We start from the raw sequence: 10,752 nt of genomic DNA on the forward strand, positions 1-10,752 counted from the left end.
ATAGGAGATGTTGGAGACCGGGGACATGCTATAGGAGATGTTGGAGACTGGGGACATGCTATAGGAGATGTTGGAGACTGGGGACGTACTATAGGAGATGTTGGAGACTGGGGACAAGCTATAGGAGATGTTGGAGACAGCGGACATGCTATAGGAGATGTTGGAGACTGGGGACAAGCTATAGGAGATGTTAGAGATAGCGGACATGCTATAGGAGATGTTGGAGACTGGGGACAAGCTATAGGAGATGTTGGAGACTGGGGACAAGCTATAGGAGATGTTGGAGACTGGGGACAAGCTATAGGAGATGTTGGAGAAAGCGGACATGCTATAGGAGATGTTGGAGACTGGGGACGTGCTATAGGAGATGTTGGAGACTGGGGACAAGCTATAGGAGATGTTGGAGACAGCAGACATGCTATAGGAGATGTTGGAGACTGGGGACAAGCTATAGGAGATGTTGGAGACAGCGGACATGCTATAGGAGATGTTGGAGACTGGGGACAAGCTATAGGAGATGTTGGAGACTGGGGACGTGCTATAGGAGATGTTGGAGACTGGGGACAAGCTATAGGAGATGTTGGAGACAGCAGACATGCTATAGGAGATGTTGGAGACTGGGGACAAGCTATAGGAGATGTTGGAGACAGCGGACATGCTATAGGAGATGTTGGAGACTGGGGACAAGCTATAGGAGATGTTGGAGACTGGGGACAAGCTATAGGAGATGTTGGAGACTGGGGACAAGCTATAGGAGATGTTGGAGACAGCGGACATGCTATAGGAGATGTTGGAGACTGGGGACAAGCTATAGGAGATGTTGGAGACAGCGGACATGCTATAGGAGATGTTGGAGACTGGGGACAAGCTATAGGAGATGTTGGAGACTGGGGACAAGCTATAGGAGATGTTGGAGACAGCGGACATGCTATAGGAGATGTTGGAGACTGGAGACATGCTATAGGAGATGTTGGAGACTGGGGACATGCTATAGGAGATGTTGGAGACTGGGGACATGCTATAGGAGATGTTGGAGACTGGGGACGTGCTATAGGAGATGTTGGAGACTGGGGACAAGCTATAGGAGATGTTGGAGACAGCGGACATGCTATGGGAGATGTTGGAGACTGGGGACAAGCTATAGGAGATGTTGGAGACAGCGGACATGCTATGGGAGATGTTGGAGACTGGGGACAAGCTATAGGAGATGTTGGAGACAGCGGACATGCTATAGGAGATGTTGGAGACTGGGGACAAGCTATAGGAGATGTTGGAGACTGGGGACAAGCTATAGGAGATGTTGGAGACTGGGGACAAGCTATAGGAGATGTTGGAGACAGCGGACATGCTATAGGAGATGTTGGAGACTGGGGACAAGCTATAGGAGATGTTGGAGACAGCGGACATGCTATAGGAGATGTTGGAGACTGGGGACAAGCTATAGGAGATGTTGGAGACAGCGGACATGCTATAGGAGATGTTGGAGACTGGGGACAAGCTATAGGAGATGTTGGAGACTGGGGACAAGCTATAGGAGATGTTGGAGACAGCGGACATGCTATAGGAGATGTTGGAGACTGGGGACAAGCTATAGGAGATGTTGGAGACAGCGGACATGCTATAGGAGATGTTGGAGACTGGGGACAAGCTATAGGAGATGTTGGAGACTGGGGACAAGCTATAGGAGATGTTGGAGACAGCGGACATGCTATAGGAGATGTTGGAGACTGGGAACGTGCTACAGGAGTTGTTGGGGACTGGGGACATGCTACAGGAGATGTTGGAGACTGGGGACATACTACAGGAGTTGTTGGAGACTGGGGACATGCTACAGCAGATGTTGGAGACTGGGGACATGCTACAGGAGATGTTGGAGACTGGGGACATGCTACAGAAGTTGTGGGAGACTGGAGACATGCTACAGGAGATGTTGGAGACTGGGGACATGCTACAGGAGATGTTGGAGACTGGGGACATGCTACAGGAGATGTTGGAGACTGGGGACATGCTACAGGAGATGTTGGAGACTGGGAACATGCTACAGGAGATGTTGAAGACTGGAGACATGCTACAGGAGATGTTGGAGACTGGGGACATGGTATAGGAGATGTTGGAGACTGGGGACATGCTATAGGAGATGTTGGAGACTGGGGACATGCCGTAGGAGATGTTGGAGACTGGGGACATGCTGTAGGAGATGTTGGAGACTGCAGGCATGCTGTAGGAGATGCTGGAGACTGGGGACATCCTATAGGAGATGTTGGAGACTGGGGACATCCTATAGGAGATGTTGGAGACTGGGGACATGCTATAGGAGATGTTGGAGACTGGGGACATGCCGTAGGAGATGTTGGAGACTGGGGACATGCTGTAGGAGATGTTGGAGACTGCAGGCATGCTGTAGGAGATGCTGGAGACTGGGGACATCCTATAGGAGATGTTGGAGACTGGGGACATCCTATAGGAGATGTTGGAGACTGGGGACATCCTATAGGAGATGTTGGAGACTGGGGAGAAACACCTAGAGTGGACGTTCACCCTTTTTTCAATGTTGCTCTCGCTTGTCTCCCCCTTCCTCCTTACAACAGAATTGCAAAAAAAAAAATATTTTAAGTGAATTTCTTTCCTCTTAAAGTTCAGGTCCGTCATTGTCACCTAGATGAGGATAATGTACCCGGACCCCACAAATGTGCAGGAGATCCACACACCACTCTGGGATCCATTTTTATTTCAGGTTCTTATATAGCGCCTCCAATTTATGCAGCTCTTTACATATATATTATACATTCACATCAGTCCACGCCCCCGAGGAATGTACAATCTAAGGTCCCTAACTTACATTCATACATACATATACTAGGGCCAATTTAGACAGGAGCCAATTAACCTACCAGCATATTTTTGGAGGGTGGGAGGAAACCGGAGTACCCAGAGGAAACCCACACAGGCAGAACATGCAAACTCCAGGCAGGTGACGCCGTAGTTGGGTTTTTAACCAACGACCCGAGTACTGCCAGACGGGAGTGCTAACCATTTAGCCATTGTGCCGTCAATGAAATGAATGCAGCACAGTGGTTAGCACTTCCGCCTGGCAGTATTCGGGTCGTTGGTTTAACCACCTCCTGTCCGGCCATTGTATATAAACGGCCCTACGGTGGCAGTGCAGGGGCAGGTGGCTGTTTATAAACAGCCTCCCCGCCCCCTGCTTGTGCGCGCTCCCTGGGAGCGTGCAGCACCGCGATCCGGTGCCCGCTGTGTCCTCCGGACACAATAGAACACCGATTGCTGTATGGGACCTCTGTACGAGGTCCCGATCATGTGATCACTGATTGGCCAATCAGTGATCACATGCAGAGTAGTAAGCAAGATGCCACTTGTGACATCATTGCTTACTATGTGTGAAATCTGTGACTGATCACAGAGGTCACATGTACAGGGCTATTCACAACAGCCTTGTACCATGTGACAAGCTGTGACCAATCACAGCTCACACAGTAGTTCTCAATGGCTGCAAGAATGCAGCCAGAGAGAAGAAATGATTGCTTTTACAGCCTTTATGGGTATAAAAGCAATCAGTATATTAACCATTAGCCGCCCGGCCTATAGCCGTCTGGCGGCGGCAAAAATGTATTACCTTTCCGGGTGCACGCCATTTGGCGTCCTCCCGCACATGCGCAGGTTTCGCGCTTGCACAGCCGCTCAGCGGCGTACCTCGGACACGGCCGATGACAGATCTGAGTACCGGCCCCCGTTGCCGCTGTAAATGGTCACAGCAGGTCACATGCACATGTCATGTGATTAGCTGTGGCCAAATCACAGCTAAGCACAAAAGAAAAAAAAAAAAAACCTGAATGAATCGATGTCATTCAGGTAAATGCTTGCTTATAGCAAAGTAATTCTTTGCTATAAGCAAATTGTGTAAAAAAAAAAATACTGATCACTTCTCCAAAGTAGTACAATGTTACTATGGTAACACTGTACTACGCTGGTCATAGTAAAATATGAAAAAAAATCTTAAAAAAAATAAAAAAAAATGTAATAAAAAATTAAAAATAATAATAAAAAAATATATATATATATTTTTTTTTTTTCATACTGTCACCAGTCAGTGTCCCTGATCACCGCCATGCCAGTTAGATGATGACACTGTACTGCACTGGTGACAATATGTAAAGAAAAATAGTGAAAATAATTTTTTAAATTTTTTTATTTTCCGAAAAGTTATCACAAAAAAAATACAACTTCAAAAAACTCGCCATGCCTCTTATGAAGTACGTCGGACTGTCTACTCTGCAAAAAGGGGTCATTTGGGGATATCTGTACTGTCCTGACATTTGGGGGATATCTGTACTGTTCTGACATTTGGGGGATATCTGTACTGTCCTGACATTTGGGGGGATATCTGTACCGTCCTGACATTTGGGGGATATATGTACCGTCCTGACATTTGGGGGATATCTGTACCGTCCTGACATTTGGGGGATATCTGTACTGTTCTGACATTTGGGGGATATCTGTACTGTCCTGACATTTGGGGGATATCTGTACCGTCCTGACATTTGGAGGATATCTGTACTGTTCTGACATTTGGGGGATATCTGTACTGTCCTGACATTTGGGGGATATCTGTAATGTCCTGACATTTGGGGGATATCTGTAATGTCCTGACATTTGGGGGTATCTGTACTGTCCTGACATTTGGGGGATATCTGTACCGTCCTGACATTTGGGGGATATCTGTAATGTCCTGACATTTGGGGGATATCTGTAATGTCCTGACATTTGGGGGATATCTGTACTGTTCTGACATTTGGGGGATATCTGTCCTGTTCTGACATTTGGGGGATATCTGTACTGTTCTGACATTTGGGGGATATCTGTACTGTTCTGACATTTGGGGGATATCTGTACTTTTCTGACATTCTTGGACCTCAAGAAATTAGATTGGCCGTCAGTACTTCAGGATTGATCAATATTCAGATCTATCCCATAGTTTGTGAACTCTATAACTTTCCTACAAACTAAATAATACATCCTAATTTGGGTTATTTTCACCAAAGACATGTAGCAGAATACATCTCGGCCTAAATTTATGAAGAACAATTATTTATTTGCAAACTTTTATAACAGAAACAAAGAAAAATGTGGTTTTTTTTCAAACTTTTTGGTCTTTTTTTGTTAATTTAGCAAAAAATAAAAACCCCAGCGGTGATTAAATACCACCAAAAGAAAGCTCTAGTTGTGTGAAGAAAATGATAAAATTTTAGTTTGGGTACAATGTTGTATGACCGCGCAATTGTCATTCAAAGTGTGAGAGCGCTGAAACCTGAAAAATGGCCTGGACAGGAAGGGGGAAAATTGCCTGATATTGAAATGTTTAAAAAAAAAAATCTTCATCACCCCCCACAAGTAGTGGTGACACTATACTACTAGGGTGGCAGTATGTAAAAATAAATAAATAAAAAAGAAAGTAAAAAAAATTTAAAAGTTTAAAAATTATAATTTTTGGTTATAAACTAATTTAGGTTATTTTTTTTTTTACTAAAAAGATAACGGAATAAAATTTGGCCAAGATTTATGATGAAATATTATTTATTTGCAAAATTTTATAGGAAAAACACTTTTTTCAAAATTTTGGGACTTTTTCATTTACATAGCAAAAAAAAATAAAACTCCCAGTGGTGAATAAATACCACCAAAATAAAGCTTTATCTGTCTCAAAAAATGCTAAAAAATTCATATGGGTACAGTGTTGCATGACCGCGCAATTGTCATTCAAAGTGTGATAGCGCTGAAAGCTGAAAATTGGCCTGGACAGGAAGGGGGGGAAAGTGTCCGGACAGGAAGTGGTTAAATCCCAGCCACGGTACCACCTGCCTGGAATTTGCATGTTCTCCCTGTGCCTGTGTGGGTTTCCTCCAGGTACTCCAGTTTCCTCCCACACTCCAAAGACATGCTGGTAGGTGAATTGGCTCCTGTCTAAATTATCCCTAGTATGTGTATGTATGAATGTGAGTTAGGGACCTTAGATTGTACACCCCTTGAGGGTTAGGGACCTTAGATTGTACGCTCCTTGAGGGTTAGGGACCTTAGATTGTACGCCCCTTGAGGGTTAGGGACCTTAGATTGTACGCCCCCTGAGGGTTAGGGACCTTAGATTGTACGCCCCTTGAGGGTTAGGGACCTTGAATTGTACGCCCCTTGAGGGTTAGGGACCTTAGATTGTATGCCCCTTGAGGGTTAGGGACCTTAGATTGTACGCCCCTTGAGGGTTAGGGACCTTAGATTGTACGCCCCTTGAGGGTTAGGGACCTTAGATTGTACGCCCCTTGAGGGTTAGGGACCTTAGATTGTACGCCCCTTGAGGGTTAGGGACCTTAGATTGTACGCCCCTTGAGGGTTAGGGACCTTAGATTGTACGCCCCTTGAGGGTTAGGGACCTTGAATTGTACGCCCCTTGAGGGTTAGGGACCTTAGATTGTACGCCCCTTGAGGGTTAGGGACCTTAGATTGTACGCCCCTTGAGGGTTAGGGACCTTAGATTGTACGCCCCTTGAGGGTTAGGGACCTTAGATTGTACGCCCCTTGAGGGTTAGGGACCTTAGATTGTACGCCCCTTGAGGGTTAGGGACCTTAGATTGTACGCCCCTTGAGGGTTAGGGACCTTAGATTGTACGCCCCTTGAGGGTTAGGGACCTTAGATTGTACGCCCCTTGAGGGTTAGGGACCTTAGATTGTACGTCCCTTGAGGGTTGGGGACCTTAGATTGTACACCCCTTGAGGGTCAGGGACCTTAGATTGTACACCCCTTGAGGGTCAGGGACCTTAGATTGTACATCCCTTGAGGGTTAGGGGCCTTAGATTGTACATCCCTTGAGGGTTAGGGGCCTTAGATTGTACGCCCCTTGAGGGTCAGGGACCTTAGATTGTACGCCCCTTGAGGGTTAGGGACCTTAGATTGTACATCCCTTGAGGGTTAGGGGCCTTAGATTGTACGCCCCTTGAGGGTCAGGGACCTTAGATTGTACGCCCCTTGAGGGTTAGGGACCTTAGATTGTACATCCCTTGAGGGTTAGGGGCCTTAGATTGTACGCCCCTTGAGGGTCAGGGACCTTAGATTGTACACCCCTTGAGGGTCAGGGACCTTAGATTGTACATCCCTTGAGGGTTAGGGGCCTTAGATTGTACGCCCCTTGAGGGTCAGGGGCCTTAGATTGTACACCCCTTGAGGGTTAGGGACCTTAGATTGTACACCCCTTGAGGGTTAGGGACTGATGTGAATGTACAATATATATGTAAAGCGCTGCGTACATTGATGGCGCTATATAAGTACCTGAAATAAATGACCAGCACTAACTGCGCCTAGCCGTGACGCACGTTTACTCGCATCAAATGTTTCTTTCTGCCAAAATGCTGCTACTCCCACGCTGGTCACATTTTATTTTCTGCCTCGAAACGCATGGACGCATAACAGCAGCGCTAAAAACATTCTGCATGAATGAGGCCTTAAAAAAAAACCTGCACCAAAACCGCACGGCGCTGAAGTAACACGCAGTTTGGCACGGCGTGATCTCACCCGCGTTTTCCAGGTGCGTGGGGGTGGCATTAACAATTAAAGGCACCCGCGCTCATCTACAGAGGGACTCCGTGCGGTGAGGGAAATACGAGTTTCCTGCACCGCAAAGTGATGTGAGCGGGCCCTGTGTGAGGTCACGTGCCCATATAAGGGCATCCCCCTTTGTTGGGGGCGGGGAGAAGACCTAGCTTGCAAGCTGATTGGATGACAAAATGGGTTCGGAGGAAGATGACGCCGGAGACAGTAAAGTGTCGCCTGTGCGTTTCCGTTGTCACACAACAGGAAGTGCGAGGAAATCCCCTCTTAGGCCGTTGGTGTCCCCAATGGGAGGTTTCCCCATCACTTCCTGTTTTGGTGACAACTGTAAAGGTTTGGGCTCCTATCACTTCCTCTCTAGGGGACACCAGGAAGGTGAATCTCCCCAATGGGGGCACACATGATGGTGTAAAAGGGGTTCTCACCCCTCCCTCCATCAAACACTGTGGGGGGAGGGGGTGATCTGAGGGACACAGGTGTATAGTGGCCCTACCTCCATATTGCCCGTATATGACACCCCAGCGGGTACACTCACCCCGGACTCTCCCTGTAGATCTCGCCCTCTGTCTCTCATGCGCTCTCTATGGCACCCGCTGTGTTGCACACCAGTCCAGAGGACGCGTCTCCTAGGTAACGGGAAGGGGGCGGTGCAACCAAAGGCGGGCTAACTCGTCGATTGCATCGTGGTGGGCGGAGCTTTAGCTGGCAAAAGGCGGAGCTGCAAACTCGCATCCTGTGTGTGGGCGGAGCTAAACACACAGGCTTTGGGCGGTGGGCGGAGTCCTTTTCACTCCAAGGCAACAGGAAGGGTGGGCGGAGCCGCACGAATTCACAGAATGCTTTGCAGGGGATGTGTAGGCGGAGCCCACAGAAGACGGGCGGGGCTACACTTAAAGTAGAGACGGATGGGAGGGGCTACACGATGTGAAGGCGGAAGAGTGTCTTCTTTTTGGGACTGCCGGCCAATGGACAGGGGAGGTGGCGAGCACGACCAATAGGGAAAAGAATAGGCAAGGCGTGTGGCCAATAGCAGTAGAAAGTTTAAAAAGCAGGTCCGGGAAGGCGGCTCACCTATGGTGGGCATGTGAGGGCAATGTGACGTGGGGGAACTTCTAGGAAGTGTTGGTTAGAAGTGTATCGTCATGAAAATAGAACCTCCATAGACGGTGTGTCCCCTTACTTCGCCAAGATGGTAGCGTGGCCGAGCGGTCTAAGGCGCTGGATTAAGGCTCCAGTCTCTTTGGAGGCGTGGGTTCGAATCCCACCGCTGCCATGTCATTGTTTTTGCTTTGTACAGACTATGCAGGGACTGGGTGACAAGAACCCTCCCTACATCGTCCCACACTGCTCTGTGACCAGCTCATGTCCCTGTGTGCAAAGCCTCCGATGCAAGTGGCTGCTTCGCAGCCAGAGCGTTTTTTTACATTTCTCTGCGCCCTTGTTAAAACGCACATTGTAGGCCTGAAGATTCATCAAACCCCCCCAAAGTGTTTTCTGGAAGCAGAGACCCCGGAGAATACAATGGTGGGAGTTGCAGTGTTGTATGCCGCGCAGTATTAGCACAACTGGTTATCCAACCTATATTTCAGTTTAAAGAAACTGCAAAAAAAAACAAAAAACAAACTGCAACTAAAGGACCTGGTGATAAAGTACTATGGCTTCCTTTGGCTGTGTTATTTGGCGGTCGTGCGACCGCGCAGTTTCCGTAAGGTCCTTTTATTTACACATAGCTGGAGGCGGGTCTTTCTAGTAAGTGGGCGGGATGTTTGTGAACTCACACAGTGCCAGGAGGCAGGGGGCAAGTTGGATAGGAAGGCTGTAAATGGATTGTAAATGGAAAGGCAGGCTGTGATTGGTGGTGGTGGGAGTGTTTTAGGAAAGGCAGAATGTGATTGGAGGTGGGGGGGAGTGTTTCAGGAAAGGCAGGATGTGATTGGTGTTGGGGGATGTTTCAGGAAAGGCAGGATGTGATTGGTGGTGGGGGGAGTGTTTCACGAAAGGCAGGATGTGATTGGAGGTGGGGCGTGTTTCAGGAAAGGCAGGATGTGATTGGAGGTGGGGGGAGTGTTTCAGGAAAGGCAGGATGTGATTGGTGGTGGGGGATGTTTCAGGAAAGGCAGGATGTGATTGGTGGTGGGGGGAGTGTTTCAGGAAAGGCAGGATGTGATTGGAGGTGGGGCGTGTTTCAGGAAAGGCAGGATGTGATTGGAGGTGGGGGGAGTGTTTCAGGAAAGGTAGGATGTGATTGGTGGTGGGGGATGTTTCAGGAAAGGCAGGATTTGATTGGTGGTGGGGGAAGTGTTTCAGGAAAGGCAGGATGTGATTGCAGGTGGGGCGTGTTTCAGGAAAGGCAGGATGTGATTGGAGGTGGGGGAGTGTTTCAGGAAAGGTAGGATGTGATTGGTGGTGGGGGAGAGTGTTTCAGGAAAGGCATGGTGTGATTGGTGGTGGGGGGAGTGTTTCAGGAAAAGCAGGATGTGATTGGAGGTGGGGGGGGGGAGTGTTTCAGGAAAGACAGGGTGTGATTGGTGGTGGGGGGAGTGTTTCAGTGAAGGCAGGATGTGATTGGTGGTGGGGGGTGTTTCAGGAAAGGCAAGATGTGATTGGTGGTGGGGGGAGTGTTTCAGGAAAGGCAGGATGTGATTGGTGGTGGGGGGAGTGTTTCAGGAAAGGCAGGATGTGATTGGTGATGGGGGGAGTGTTTCAGGAAAGGCAGGATGTGATTGGTGGTGGGGGGGAGTGTTTCAGGAAAGACAGGATGTGATTGGTGATGGGGGGAGTGTTTCAGGAAAGGCAGAATGTGATTGGTGGTGGGGGGGAGTGTTTCAGGAAAGGCAGAATGTGATTGGTGGTGGGGGGGGAGTGTTTCAGGAAAGTCAGGATGTGATTGGAGGTGGGGGGAGTGCTTCAGGAAAGTCAGGATGTGATTGGAGGTGGGGGGAGTGCTTCAGGAAAGGCACATCATTTGAATGGCAGTGGAGGGGGTAAGTCAGGAAAAACAGGCTGTGATTGTTGGAGAGCATATTGGGAAAGACTTGTGATTGGCAGCAGGGGCAAGTCAGGCTAGGCAGATTGTCATTGGTGAGGGGAAGACGTCAGGAAAGTGTGATTGGTGGCGGAGAGGGGGGAGGGGGTCAAGA

At 48.5% G+C, this 10,752-nt stretch overlaps 1 protein-coding gene and 1 non-coding gene across 2 annotated transcripts in view; one reads left to right on the forward strand and one right to left on the reverse strand.

Annotated features, from left to right (window-relative positions):
• Positions 1–8,306, reverse strand: part of DNAH2 (dynein axonemal heavy chain 2) — a 426,940-nt gene extending 418,634 nt beyond the window's left edge. Inside the window, exon 1 of the mRNA XM_089688974.1 lies at positions 8,148–8,306. The gene's annotated coding sequence lies outside the window, so the exon portion shown is untranslated. The remainder of the gene's footprint in view (positions 1–8,147) is intronic.
• Positions 8,307–8,803: 497 nt separating this feature from the next.
• On the forward strand, positions 8,804–8,885 carry TRNAL-AAG (transfer RNA leucine (anticodon AAG)). The gene has a single exon. It is a non-coding gene; the product is annotated as a tRNA-Leu (tRNA).
• Positions 8,886–10,752: the final 1,867 nt, after the last annotated feature.

This window comes from Staurois parvus, unplaced genomic scaffold, assembly GCF_062004578.1.
Source record: "Staurois parvus isolate SC_StPar_1 unplaced genomic scaffold, SC_StPar_1.0 ptg000463l, whole genome shotgun sequence".
Classification (NCBI taxonomy): Eukaryota; Metazoa; Chordata; class Amphibia; order Anura; family Ranidae; genus Staurois; species Staurois parvus.